Raw genomic sequence first — 13098 nt, 5'->3', positions numbered from 1 at the left:
AGCCGCCCCCCGGCCGTGCCCGGCTGCCAGTCAGGCCGGGCCGCCCGCGCGGCTGCACCAGCCCCTGCAGGCTCGCTTGGGGCTTGGAGGGGGTGGAGAGAAGAAGGCCGGCTCCCTCCAGGAGCTCCGCACCCGCCGGAGGAGGGTCCCGCATCCTCCGCCGCGCCGGGGCCGCGCCCGGTTGTCCGCCATCCGCGAGCGGGGCTGCACGTGCCCCCTCGGCGAGGGAGAAGGACGGGTTGGGTTGTTGCAGAAGTCTTTGTCACGTCTGCGGTATCCACGGCTTTAAACCGGTCGTTCTCCAGAGACAACATTGCCAGTCCCTGTGTGCGCAATGTTAAAACTTTTTTCTTTTTTTTTTTGCAATTGTAATTATTTTTTTCATCTGTCCCGGCCCCGGGCGACCACCCGGTTCACCCATGCCTGTGTCCGGGTCTGTCCTCAAGCACCAACATTGCTGGACTGGACAGCACGTGCGAATGCCCGACTCCCAGAACAAGTGCTGTACTCCCATCTTGGTCACAGCCTGAGATCCTGGCGCGGTCGGGGGGAAGCTACAAGGACACCTTGAAGGCAGAGGTGCCAAGTATGCAGGGGCCCAAGGGCCCTGGACCCTCAGGAAGGGGGCTGACCGCTGAAATGAATATAACTTTCCACATGTCTGTCATCTTATAAAAGTGAGTCAGAGACTATGCTTGAAGGCATCCCTCAGGAAAATGGATGCCAACATCAGGAGGAGGAGGGAGAAGCTGGCTGTTGACCTATTCCAGTGGTGCCACAACCTTAGCCAAGCAGCAGCCCGTTTTGGCGCAAAGCATCTTGTTTTACCTCATGCCAGAGAAAAGAGAATAGAGGAAGGAAAGGAAGAGAAATCCTAACCTATGGCCTACTCTCCCCTGCAGAAAGACCTGTAACTTCTGTGGACATGTCTATGGCTCAGGGATTGGACTAAGTCACCCCAAGACCCATCAGTGAGCCACAGTAGAGATCATCCTCAACTCAAGTTACTGCTACCACCGACTGGACTGGACTGGACTGCCCTGTGGGAAAGCACCATCTCCAGAGCACCAGAGAAGAGCACTCGTTGTACACAGCCAAGTCTGCAGTGCTCTTGGCCCTCTCTCTTGAGGGTATATAGGGCCCCCTCTGCTCTGACAGCATCCTCCCCATTCAGGGTTAATCCAGCCCTATCACGCTACAGTTCACACTGCGAACAGCAACACAGTTCACAGAACTCACATTTCACCTGGTGTATTCCTATAGCAACCTGCAGTCTGACAGGCAACACTAATGATCTCTTTCCCCATGAATAGCTCATGCCCCTAGCGGCTGGGAGAGCATGGCAGCGGCAGTAAGCAGGGGAGCTCCCACAGACACTGCCAGCGTTGTTGGTGGCAAGTACTGACCGTGGGTCGGCGACCACCTGCAGCTGCCACTGGCGGCAGCAGCAGCAGCCAGCAGGGATCGTGGTCCACCTGCAGACTCCCACCGGTGGTGTTGGTGGCAGGATGGCAAGTGGCAACCACCCACAGGCACTGCTGACAGTGTCAGTGGCACCTTTTTGTAGGGGGTGCACCGTCATGCTCAGGGGGTGCATGTGCACCCCCTACACATTGCCCCTGTCTTTCCCCCATAGAGATTGATGGGCAGCCCAGTGGGGTGACAGTGGATGGTGACTGCACGAAGCAAGGAGAATCCTGCTGCTGCACCTTTCCAGACTGTCCTCTGTTTGCATTTGGCAGCTGGAATTTCTTTGAAGAGTGAGGGCAGGAGTTATCAGAGGAACTCCATTGAAACATACCTTCATGCTACAGTGAAATAGTGTGAACATCCCCAAGGGGCTTTAATGCTCAGCAAGCATTTAAAGGAAGATGGTATGGTGCTATAAAGGGCACCCTAGATTGACAGAATTCCCCTTCCTGAAGGTGTTAGCAAGTCCACAGGAAGGGCATGTGTGCAAGAGTTGGGAGATATGGGGGAGGAATACTGGAAAAAGATATAAGAGAAATAGATGGTGCAGGAGAATAATCAACTTCCATGGGCTTTGGATCCAGCCTAACTATTCACCACTTTACATATGGATGCATTTAAAGATTTAAAACAAAAATAAAGGGCTCTACCTTCCCTCCTCACCATACTCAACACTAGTGCTTGACCTTTAATTTTCCTTTTCATCTCCTACGCACTCCCAATCTATAATCATGCCTTCCCTACCTTCCCATCTCAGAAAAATCACACAAGTATAGATATTAAGGCGAAAAGAGACCACCGAGATCTAGCCTGACCTCCTGCATAGAGGAAAAGATGACATCAGACTTGTTTGAATTCATTCCTACTTTCAGTCCAAGAGCTGGGGTTGAACTACAGCATCTCTTTTTAGGAAAGCATCTTATCTTGATTTTAAAACTTCTTATCATGGAGAATCCAGTGCAGCCTTTAGTGAGTTGTTTCCATGGTTAATTACCCTCATTGTTAAAAAAAAAAAATGCATCTTATTTCTAGACTGACTTTACTGTACCTCAGCTTCTAGCTACTGGTTCTGGTTATGTGCTTGTCTGCAAGATTTAAAGACGCTATTGTCAAATGTTTGTCTCCATGGCTCCAATTTAGTAATTTAGGTCTGTCCAATCTAGTTATCATTCGTGTGGCTCTTTCCTGAACCCTGTCCAATTTGTCAACTTCCTTATTGAACTGTTGACACCAGAAGTGGACACAGCATTCACAATGGCCCAGTCAGTGCCAAATACAGTGGTAACAATCTTTCTACTTCTACTCAGTACTCCTATTTGTATGTACTGGGATCAGAGTAGCCCTCTGGCCACAGCAGAGCTTGTGGGCTGCTGAGAACTTGTGTCCAGCTGGTAATCCTCAAATTCATTTCAGTCGCAGCTTCCCAGCCTACAGCCCCCTATCTTGTAAGTTTGAGCAGGTCTTTTAAGCTTCTTGGAGGCACATTATCCTGGTCTGCTGATTTAAGAACATCCAACTTTAAAAGCCACTATTTAATATCTTTCCAGATTACTCTCGGATTAGAAACTATTGTGTTGTCATCACCACTTGATATGCATGCATCATTGGACTTATTCTCAACTACAGGACAGAAATATTTATTGAACCCTTTTGCCTTTTCTGTATGATTATTAATCACTCTTTCATTTCCAGCTAGCCTTTTAGGAAAGGCTTCTTTTTGTTTTGGATACTGTGTACTCCACTTACATGTGTATTAGATAAGTACATAATTTGCATAATATAACTCATCATACTGGTCTCTGATTTCCCCCTCTCTTGCTTCCATTCTAACGAACATTGGTTATCTGCATACTGCTTAAACAACCTGAGTGCATAAAAACACTTCAGCCTCACTGTATACTTTCTAATACATTTGCACTCTGCTTTGCTGCTATGGTACTAACTAGAAGCCATCACTTTCACAGCAGCTTTGAATTGACAAGGTCCTATCCTGTCAAGGCTATTAGAGACATAAAAGAAGAGGTGGGGGGGGGAAAGGTGCAATTATATCTTTGTGTAGTGTGAAAAACTGAACACAGACTGTTCCTGTCATTAACCAAGATTGCTTACCCTTACTATGGGTAAGCACATAGACTTTCTTCTGTCTCCTCTACTGACTATGCCCTTAAGCAACTTAAGTTGTATACTTAAAAACTCCTTATAGATTTCTTTTGGTAGCCTTTTTTTCTTCCTTTAACAATTTCCTACAAATTCTACCTTCCACTTGATAGTCTTTGATGTTAAACACTCCCCCTCTCTCATTTCCGCTGTAATGAGAGCTGTATGTTAACCATTGTAGCCTTCTGTCTAAAATGTGATGTTTTGGCTTTTGAGACATCTACTTTCTGAGCGTCATTCACATTTGGCTGCTTAAATTCTTTTTCTGAGTCAATTTGTCTCATGACTCCTTCCAGCTTTATGAGATTGGCACTTTCAAAGCTCCAAGAATATACATTACTGCCTGCTGTCCCCTGCCACTTACCCACCCCTTTACCATACCACTACCAGTGTCTCTATTGCTCCGCTTTTCCCCTGCCCTTCTATGACAAACTAACAGATGCAAACACCTCTGTGTACTTGGAGAGGTGTGACACCTCCATTTGCACAGCTGAGTCCTGATCTCTTTAGTATGACCGCAATAATAAGTAATTATTAATAGTCTCATGGGGACCTCCCTTGGTCCAGTGAAGCACTTACCCTTCTAAATTTCCCCAATGTTCTGCCTTTTCCCCCCATGACAAGCATAGAGATGCTTCTTTTACACCAGGAGTGTCAACATACGGCAACATGGATGTTCTGTCTGGCCCACCAGGGTTACCAGAAGTTGGGGGCATGGCCAGAGGGGTGGGACCTGCTATAGAATTCAGGGCCTCGTTGGCATGGCCATGGGCAGCAGAAGTGTAAGGGCTGCGATGCCACAGATCAACTCTCCCTGCAGCTACCTGGCCCATCTCCACTTGGCCCCAACACACTCCCAGCCCCACAGTGGGCCCACTGCTGCATATGCTGCAAACACTACAGTTCTGGCCTGGGAGAGGCGCCATGATCTGGATCTGGTCCAGGGTGAGTTTAACACCCCGGTTTTATATTATTAGGGGGTTAATATGAGGGCATCAGATCTGAGTCTGCAATCACCCAGAGTCTCATTCTATATACCTCAAACTGCAGCCCAATGCAGACATGGAAGCCTCAGCAGCACCATGATATTGGGTTATTTGGAGAAGAGTTCCTGGGAAATTCAGTTGTTGACAACTGGCAGCTCCTTTCTACTGACAGACAGATCCACAACTTTTTGGATGTGAAAATCCTCAATTGAATCTCTTTCTGGAAATGGATTCTTTATCCCCTGGGTTGGAAGTCAGGAACCAATGCAAGCAGGGTGTCATGTGCTGCTGATACCAGAGGGGAACAGGAGAGGGTAAGAGCTGGTATTCAGCTATATGAACAGGAGAAGGTACACACAGCATGGTTAGGTTTCAAAAGGTATGCTACTGTCTGTACCCTAATGCCAATCTGTGAGGTGTGAGATGCTGAAAGGAAGTTCCTAAGCTGTTAATGGTGTTCTCAGAAATAAGGATTGAGATGTGGGCTGCAACCTACTTCTCATTGACCTGTGACTGAGTGTGGTCAGTCCATCACTGCAGAACTGCACTTCTGAGTAGCTAACCCTCAAAACTGAGGTAGAAGACTATGGTTGTACCCAGGCCCCTGTCTGTGTCAAGGGCATCTGAGTATCTAATTTTGCTGAGGATTCAAAAGAAGTCTAGGGGAGTAAGTGGCATGGGGTGCTAATGCAAGGCACAGTCCACCTTGGCTTAGGGTTTTTTAGTTAGCTGCTATGACACATACTACCACAACAGCATATAATTAAAAGAACAACTACTATAAAACACATCCTGAAAACTGGGGCTTCTTTTAGAAATTAAGTAGCAATATTAGGTAAAATGCCAGGCCAGTCCAGACTTCCTCCCTCTAGTCTCACTCTTCAGGGGTTCTCATAATTTCAGGGAGCATTTTTGCTCAAGGTGTCACCATCTGGGCTTAGTATTTCATTAGCTTGCTGTATTTGCAATGGTTACAGCAATTAAAAAATCTTAGACTATTTTCAGAATTGAGGCCAGCTCCACCCTAGTAAAAAAAAACGGTTCCTTTGATGGGGTCTGAATATAACTGTGTGTCAAAGGATTCAAATGTCTAAAGAATGAACTAGCCTCATGCCTGGCTCTCCAAGAATTAGCGCTTTCTGTAGGGGAAAATATTATTTTGTGCAGTGGGGACTATAGTCTGTGGCAACAGCAACCTCTGCATGGAGCGAGTCTATCACATGAGAATAAGCATCTGGTCTCATGCTTGAGCGTCTGCTTAAAAGTCATCTGTGCTTGTTCTGTACCAACACTGATGTTCAGTATTACAGTTACAAAGCGAATGTTTCTGGAGTACCTTGTCTCTGGTGAGAACTACCCTCATAGCCAGTTTGTCCCCTTGAAATGGACAGACTGAGGTAAGGAGATTCCCAGGCCTTTCTGAGTACTGTTTGGGATATATATTATATAACTAATTTCATTTATCACATATAATTGTATCCAGATCATTCATATCCAAGTGGTTCACAACCTGCTGCTTGATGCAGCCTTTGCTTCAAAGGCTGCTGGTTCTCTACTCAGCTGGAATTCATCAACAGTTTCACACACACCCGTTGCACTAAATATCCCTGCAAAATTTAGGGCACCTTCATGGTACTACACAGCTGTTTGCTGGGACACTGTCTGCCCCAGATACTTCACAAATCCTCATTTTCACTGGATGGTGGGTAAGGAACATAGCTTTACAAAGTATCTCTGTTCTGCTGGTACAATATCAGAGATGCAGCGAAGTCCTTCATCAGTTGTTAGCATGTAAAGTGCAAATCCACCTTGACTTCAAACTAACATGGCTACCTACTTCTCTCTGGTATAATTATACAGGTTTCCCTTGATTTATGCAAGTTCTTTATATGCAAATTCACTTTTATACAATGAGCATATTTAGACTTATAATTCATTATATGCGAGGTAAATTCACTCTTACGCGATCAGCATAGCTCTTCCCCCACCCAAGCAGGTAAGTCTGTGGGGGGAGGGGAAAGGGTTGTGGCCCCACTCACCCCAACCCCAGCTGCAGCAGCCCCAGGAGCAGCCGACACCAGCTGCCTGCACCAGGGCATGGCACAGCCCAGGAGCAGAGGTGAATGAGGACAGGTGGAGCACAGTGCAACCCAGTGCCTGCAGGCCGCTGGCACCAGCTGCTCCTGGGGCTGCTGCAGCCAGGGCTGGTGTGAGTGCCACTCTGTTCCCTCTGCTTTACTGCCTTGTGCAGCCGGGAGAGCAGCACCAGTCCCTCCCTCACCACCATGTGAAGCTATCCCTATTTGTTACATTGTGAAGTGGGTTCGCTTTATGCAAATTTGATTTATGCACCATTCTCCAGGAATGCATGTACAGCATAAATTGAGGGAAACTTGTACCACAACATCTAGCAAGACTTTCCTGTGTAACTGTAAGCTGTATAGATTTGGAGTTGAGAAGCAGAGGGATCATTGGTTCATTTTTTTCTTACAACAAAAGAGGCACTGTAGCTTAGTTTGTTAAAGCACCTGCCTAGTAAGCAGGAGATCCTGAGTTCAAGTCCCAGTAGTGCCTTAAGAGTTAGCTTTGGGGGTGGGTTAGACTACGTGAGGTCACTTCCAGCCTTGTGGTTCTGCTTGATCTTCTGACCAACCTTTAGTGTTAGCTAAAGCATACTTTCTAATAATGCATTTGATCTGGCTAGGCGACCTTAAGGAGATTTTACTGCTTAGCTAAGTAGCTGGTCCCATTGGTGAATCTCCAGAAGTGTTTAAAAAAAAAATGCTTTTGTTACTATCTGTTTGAATCCATCTGGCTTCGGCTTTCAGCTAGTGATTTTGGTTCTGCCTTGATCTGCTAGATTAAAAGCCCTGGAGTACCCAGTTGTTTTTTCTCTATAAAAGGTAATTCTGTGCTGTAACAGACTTGCCTTTTCTTTTTGGTAAACTGCATTCATGATGCCCTTTAAGTCTCTTACCATCAAATGTGTTCTCCAGCATTTGAATCATGTCTATGGCTTTTATCTGCGCTCTCTCCCGTTTTTTCAGTATCTTTTTGAAAGCATGGACACCTGAACTGTATACAGTATTCTAGTATTGCTCTCATCAGTGCCAGATGCAGAGCTAAAAATGACCCCTGGCACTTACTCACCACCACTTTGTTTTTATAGCCAAGAACTATGTCAACCCCTTTTCGGCACAAGATTATTCTAGAGTTCATGCTGAGGTCCTTGTACAAACTGGGTGCATCTATATGTGCACTTTACTGTGCAGTAGACTAACTTGCTGCAGCGTAAAGTGTCAGTCTACACGTGCAATTCTATTAAACCTTAGCAAGCTAATTTTTGCTGTTGTAGGAGTACTGTTGGGGACACTAGTCTTATGGTGCCAAAAATAACTGCACCTAAACACACGTGTAAGACACTGACCCAAGCATAAATTGCATCCATTCAGCCCAGGCAGCAGGGGGCCAGACCCCTGCTTGCCACCTAGCCACTGTTGTGCCACAGCCATGCCCTCTGCTGCCCAATGCCTTGACCCCAGAGATGACCCCCCACACCTGCTACCAGCCCAGGGCTGCTCTTTCCCAGTTCAAACTGCTGCAGTCCCAGACACACCCGTAGATGCTGTGCTCAGTAGCACCAGAGTTTATTGCACCACACTAACTGGGCATGTAGATGCACCCACTGACCCTTAACTACTCCTGAGTCCTTTATTGCCTTCTGGGATACAGCCTCTATTCTGCAAGTATGGTTGTACCCCTTCCTCAAACTCAATTATCATTGTGTATTTGGCTGGATTAAACCCTATTTTTAAGAAATGGACCCAGTTTACTTGCAATCCAGGTTATTGTTTGTCAGCCTTGCTCTCAGCATCTCTTAATCTTTTGTCTACCTTTATGCCAGTTACAGAATCTGAGAAGTGAATTTCTCTCTGCTTCCAGTTCACTGACAAAACTGTTGAATAGCATCAAGTCCTATACTACAGAATCTTGCAAGAAACACCCGTTCCCCACCCCAAAATGGGGACAATAGCTCTGCACTATCGGTCCCCAGAATATTGAGAATAAGTAAAGAATATATGGTACTTGCAAGGACCCCCAAAAAGTAGTCCATTAGATAGTCATATAGACAAGCTTAGTCACCTAAAACAACTTTTGCCCAAAGTAGTGCCCTGTCCTGATATACCAGAATTTGTCTTTTCACTAGAATCTCTTTCTTTTTGTCTCACCTCTGTTTCTCTTTATTTCTCTCCCCCATTTTCCAGTCTCTCTCCTAAGCAGAACATGAACTTGGAAAAGTTAAACTATGGATTGAATTTCCAGGTCACTGGAGCAGGTTCAAACTCAGATGAAAAAAGTTAGAAAGCACATGCTAGTTAGTTATCTGTGAGCCATAATTCAAACGCTTCGTCCTACTGGAGCTTGGGGAGTGACCGAAGCAAAGTTTATAGCTAGTTGATCTGTTGATTGGTGGAGAAATTACATGAATTATTTATTGAGTGAATATTATTCAACCATCTGTACAGCTGGTCAGTAACAGCAAACCATTACCTGTAACACAATTCATTGTTTAACTGATGGATTTGTCTGTGGACAAATATAATTCATATGTATCCCTCACAAACCTGGAGATCACTACAGATTTCCCTTTGGGCCTGCTTAGGGAGTTTAATGCTTCTCTTTAAAAATTAAGGTGCTGTAAATTGCTACAGCTGTCCTAGCATCAATGAGCCAATTCCCACAAGGTGTTAGTTAATCAGTTCCACTGGTATCCAGTGGGACCAGATCCCAGGCAAGAGTAAATTGGCTATAGTTCTGTTAATTCTAGTTGAGTTCTGTTGGCTTCCACTGACTGAGGATTTGCTCCTCTGATTGTGTTTGTGGTGCCTTGCGGCAGATCAGAGACTGCAGTCTTTATTCAGAAGTTACTATGCTAGCCAGGGTCCTTCCTCTGCAGGGAACTGGGCCTGACTCAGGGCCAGGTTCCTTTCCCTAATCCTGCTGTGTGCTACTAAGGGATTTTGATCTTAAATGGTCAAGTGAGAGTTCCCCTAGCAAGGGAACTCTGCACAGCCCAGGTAGAGCCAACTGTTATCCCTCACTAACATCTCCTCACCTTACCCACTCTCCGCTGACACAGAGATCACATGTTCTGGGTTGAGCTTGGGATTTACTAGCCAACTTTCTGTTCTTCTTTGCCTGGTCACTGGGCTTGGGAAGAATCTAATCCTGAACTGTTCAGTTTTGCACTTATGTTTGAAGCAGAGATGTGGAGAAACTTGATACTTCTGCACAGAGCAGAAATCAAGATAAAGCTCTTGAGAGCAAGATGTGGCCACAGCGGTGTGAGTGCAGTATGCAAGGCAAGCTGATGACGGTCCCTATTGTGTGCATGCAGGGCCAGGAAGCAGGCAAGTTCAAACTTCACCCCGTTTCATCCTTAATAAGACCAACTGGAAACTAGCCCCACCCCTCACTTCTTATAGTGAAAAGCACATTTTCCCTGGCAAGAAACCAAAAGAAAGAGAACCCACAGGGCTTGGTAAACAAATGCTTTCTATTCTAAGAGCTGCTAGAAAGTGGAAGCAGGAAGGGCAGGAGTGTGGACTGCAGCTCCAGGATGGGCATCATTCTTCCCATCTAGGATCTCAGGCTCACAGTGTGTCTGGGAAGAAATCCCCATGCAGCTATAGACATAGATAAGTTTATGGATGGGATGGGATGGGATGGGATGAGATAAGGGCTGGGAGCTGCCTTCTCTCTGAGGGACTGTCACATTGCTCTTGCTTTTAAATGGAAGTCTTTGTTGCATTCTTTCTGCAATGGTAGTCTAGGAAGCCCAGTGTTTTCCAGAACCTTTAGCATCTTGTTGAGCAGGAACTTGAAAAAGAAACTGCTTTGCCCATGAGATTCATGATGCAAGTCTTCAGACAAAGGCAAGAAGGCTGCTTCTCCCTGCTTTCGGGGGAGATGTCATGTCTTAAGACCAATGAATCTTCACCTTAGATCCAGAACAATGCACTGGCACTCTGCCTTTATGTATTGCCAGACCCTCATTCAAACATTCCTCATCCATCCCCTGTGCTTCGTGTACCTAGGGGGATTGAGGGTGAAGGGGGTTCAATCCCTGTTCTCTTCCACCAGCCCCCATAATATTACCAACAGACAAATGGTGTTCTGGTAATGTTCTGGGAACATAATTTTGGACCCCACCAAAGATTTGGCCCTAGCTTATACATTGTTTTTTGAGTCCCTTCCAATTCACCCAGTTTGATTCACTTTTGTGTGTCACTGCTACACTGGGAACACAGTAAAATAAATAGGTTAGCTATTGCAAGTAGCATATTCCCTCAAGCCTACCAGAAGTTTATATAAACAGGGAAAAAAAATATTACTGGTAGTATCACACTGGGGCTGGGTGGCTGACAGTCTAAAGTGCCTGTGTACAGGAACCTTAGCCATGAAATGTAAGCACTGGGAAGAGGAACCTTAACTCTCCCCCTCTGTGCCAACTCTAAAGTAGCTTTTTTTTTTTTTTTTTTTTTAAAATGATGGTCTGCAACTGTGATGTAAGTAACTTGGATAATCTTTCAGTTTCCGATTTTCAGCAGGTTCCTCCTTCCTTTTCCTTTCAACAATTATTATTTGTTATGTTTGTAGACTGATTATTTGCATGTTTGTCAATTTATATGCCCCAAGGCAATAGCTCTCTTGATCCTGATTCTGAGGTGTGAAGCTTTCTTCTTATTCTCCCTAGGCTTACAGGCTTATAGGCACTCTCTCCTTCACCCATGGAGTTGGTAAATTCTTTTATCCAGGATCAAGGCAGTTAGCAGCTCTGCTGGTGAAGCAGGCAGACAACATAACCTTCCAAGATGAAGAGCTCAATTTATTTCCAAAAGTAATGGGGAAACTGAATGTAAAATCCTAATGTTAACACAACATTCATGTTGTGAGCTCAAGCAAATTCCAGAGAGGCTCTGGATAGTTCAGACATGAAGGCTGTTCCCAGTGTTAATATAACAGTGTTACATTCATGCCACATCTATCCCCATTTTGAGTGTGAACCTTAATCTATACTTAATCACATAAAATACCTTGTGCACACTTCAGCTGAGCTAAAGCTGTGCACCCACCCATAAGTGTTCAAATGCTGACTTCCAGGTGCTTAGCTTAGTCTTAACACTACATTACCATTAGTGTTTAAGACTGTAATACACCTTGTGTTGTCCATGTATTCTGTGGGCCAGAAGAAGTAATTCAGATAGTGAACCTGGAGTGGAACAGATACCTCTACAATTGAGAAGTTAGCATTTTTGCTTACCTGACTCCCTGTTACCATGGAAAGCTGCCAGCCTCTCATCTGGGAGGAGAGAAAGTTCAGGAAGAAAGCCCCTGAGATGCTCGGACATTAAACGTCAGTGACTTATGGTTGGTTACTGCCCCCTTCTGACAAACCTTTCTCCTTCACTCAAGGCTCCTTGACAAGCAGCTGAGATACTCTATCAGTCATATAGAGAGTACTACCGGCTTGGGTACTTTAAGGCCCTCTCATCTTCTGCTGTTAATGAGCTCATAATTGCTGTAAACTGCAAATGGAGAATGGATTGACTGCTTCTGTGAATCTGTTTAATTATGTGACAGTTTCCTAGTATTGATGAGGATCTAGTAGAGGCAGACATTGCAGAAGCTGCTTTTACACAGCTCTGCCAGTGCTCCTTAACCTCAAACTCCAAGCCCCACTGTTGTTCTAGTCCTTGGTGATCCACACATAGCTCCTGGCCCTTGGCACAGCTCATGGCTGCACCCCAGCTCCACTTGACTTCCATGTGTAGTCTTCTCTTGTCATTGGTGCCAACTTATTGCACTGGTCAATATTTTCTGATTAGCACAAGTGGAAGCTAGGATGACATCCATTCACCACCTTGTTCAAACCTCACAGGCTAAAGCACTGATTCACAGCACCTGTCAACCTTTTGCAGCAATGTTTTCATATCATCAGATAAACCTGAGGGTAGCAGATAATTAACTTGGGAAAAGTTTGGCCTTCTAGCTGTAGGCTTGCTGGTTCTCAGGCAAGTCTCTGTAGAGCTGCTGGTGTTTCATAGTTTCTAGGGTCAGAAGGGACCTGAGTAGATCATCGAGTCCGACCCCCTGCCATGGCAGGAAAGAGTACTGGGGTTAAACGACCCCAGCAAGGTGTTCATCTAACCTCCTCTTAAAGACCCCCAGGGTAGGAGCCAGCACCACTTCGCTTGGAAGTTGGTTCCAGTTCCTAGCCGCCCTGACTGTGAAATAGCACCTCCTGATATCTAGCCTAAATCTACCCTCTGCCAACTTGTGACCATTATTCCTGGTCACTCCTGGTAGTGCTTGGGGGAACGGGGACTTCCCCAATGCCTGCTGGTCCCCCCTGACTAGTTTGTAATCAGCCACTAGATCCCCCCTCAGCCTTCTCTTGTGGAGGCTGAACAGGTTCAGGTCC

At 45.7% G+C, this 13098-nt stretch overlaps 1 non-coding gene across 1 annotated transcript; it reads left to right on the top strand.

Annotated features, from left to right (window-relative positions):
• The first annotated feature begins 7113 nt into the window (after positions 1 to 7113).
• TRNAT-AGU lies at positions 7114 to 7187 on the top strand. Its single transcript has one exon. It is a non-coding gene; the product is annotated as a tRNA-Thr (tRNA).
• Positions 7188 to 13098: the final 5911 nt, after the last annotated feature.

Source organism: Gavialis gangeticus, unplaced genomic scaffold, assembly GCF_001723915.1.
Source record: "Gavialis gangeticus isolate Ggan-Ray unplaced genomic scaffold, GavGan_comp1, whole genome shotgun sequence".
Taxonomy (NCBI): Eukaryota; Metazoa; Chordata; order Crocodylia; family Gavialidae; genus Gavialis; species Gavialis gangeticus.
Note: the sequence above shows the minus strand (reverse complement) of the source record. Positions and strands in the feature narration are given on the sequence as shown.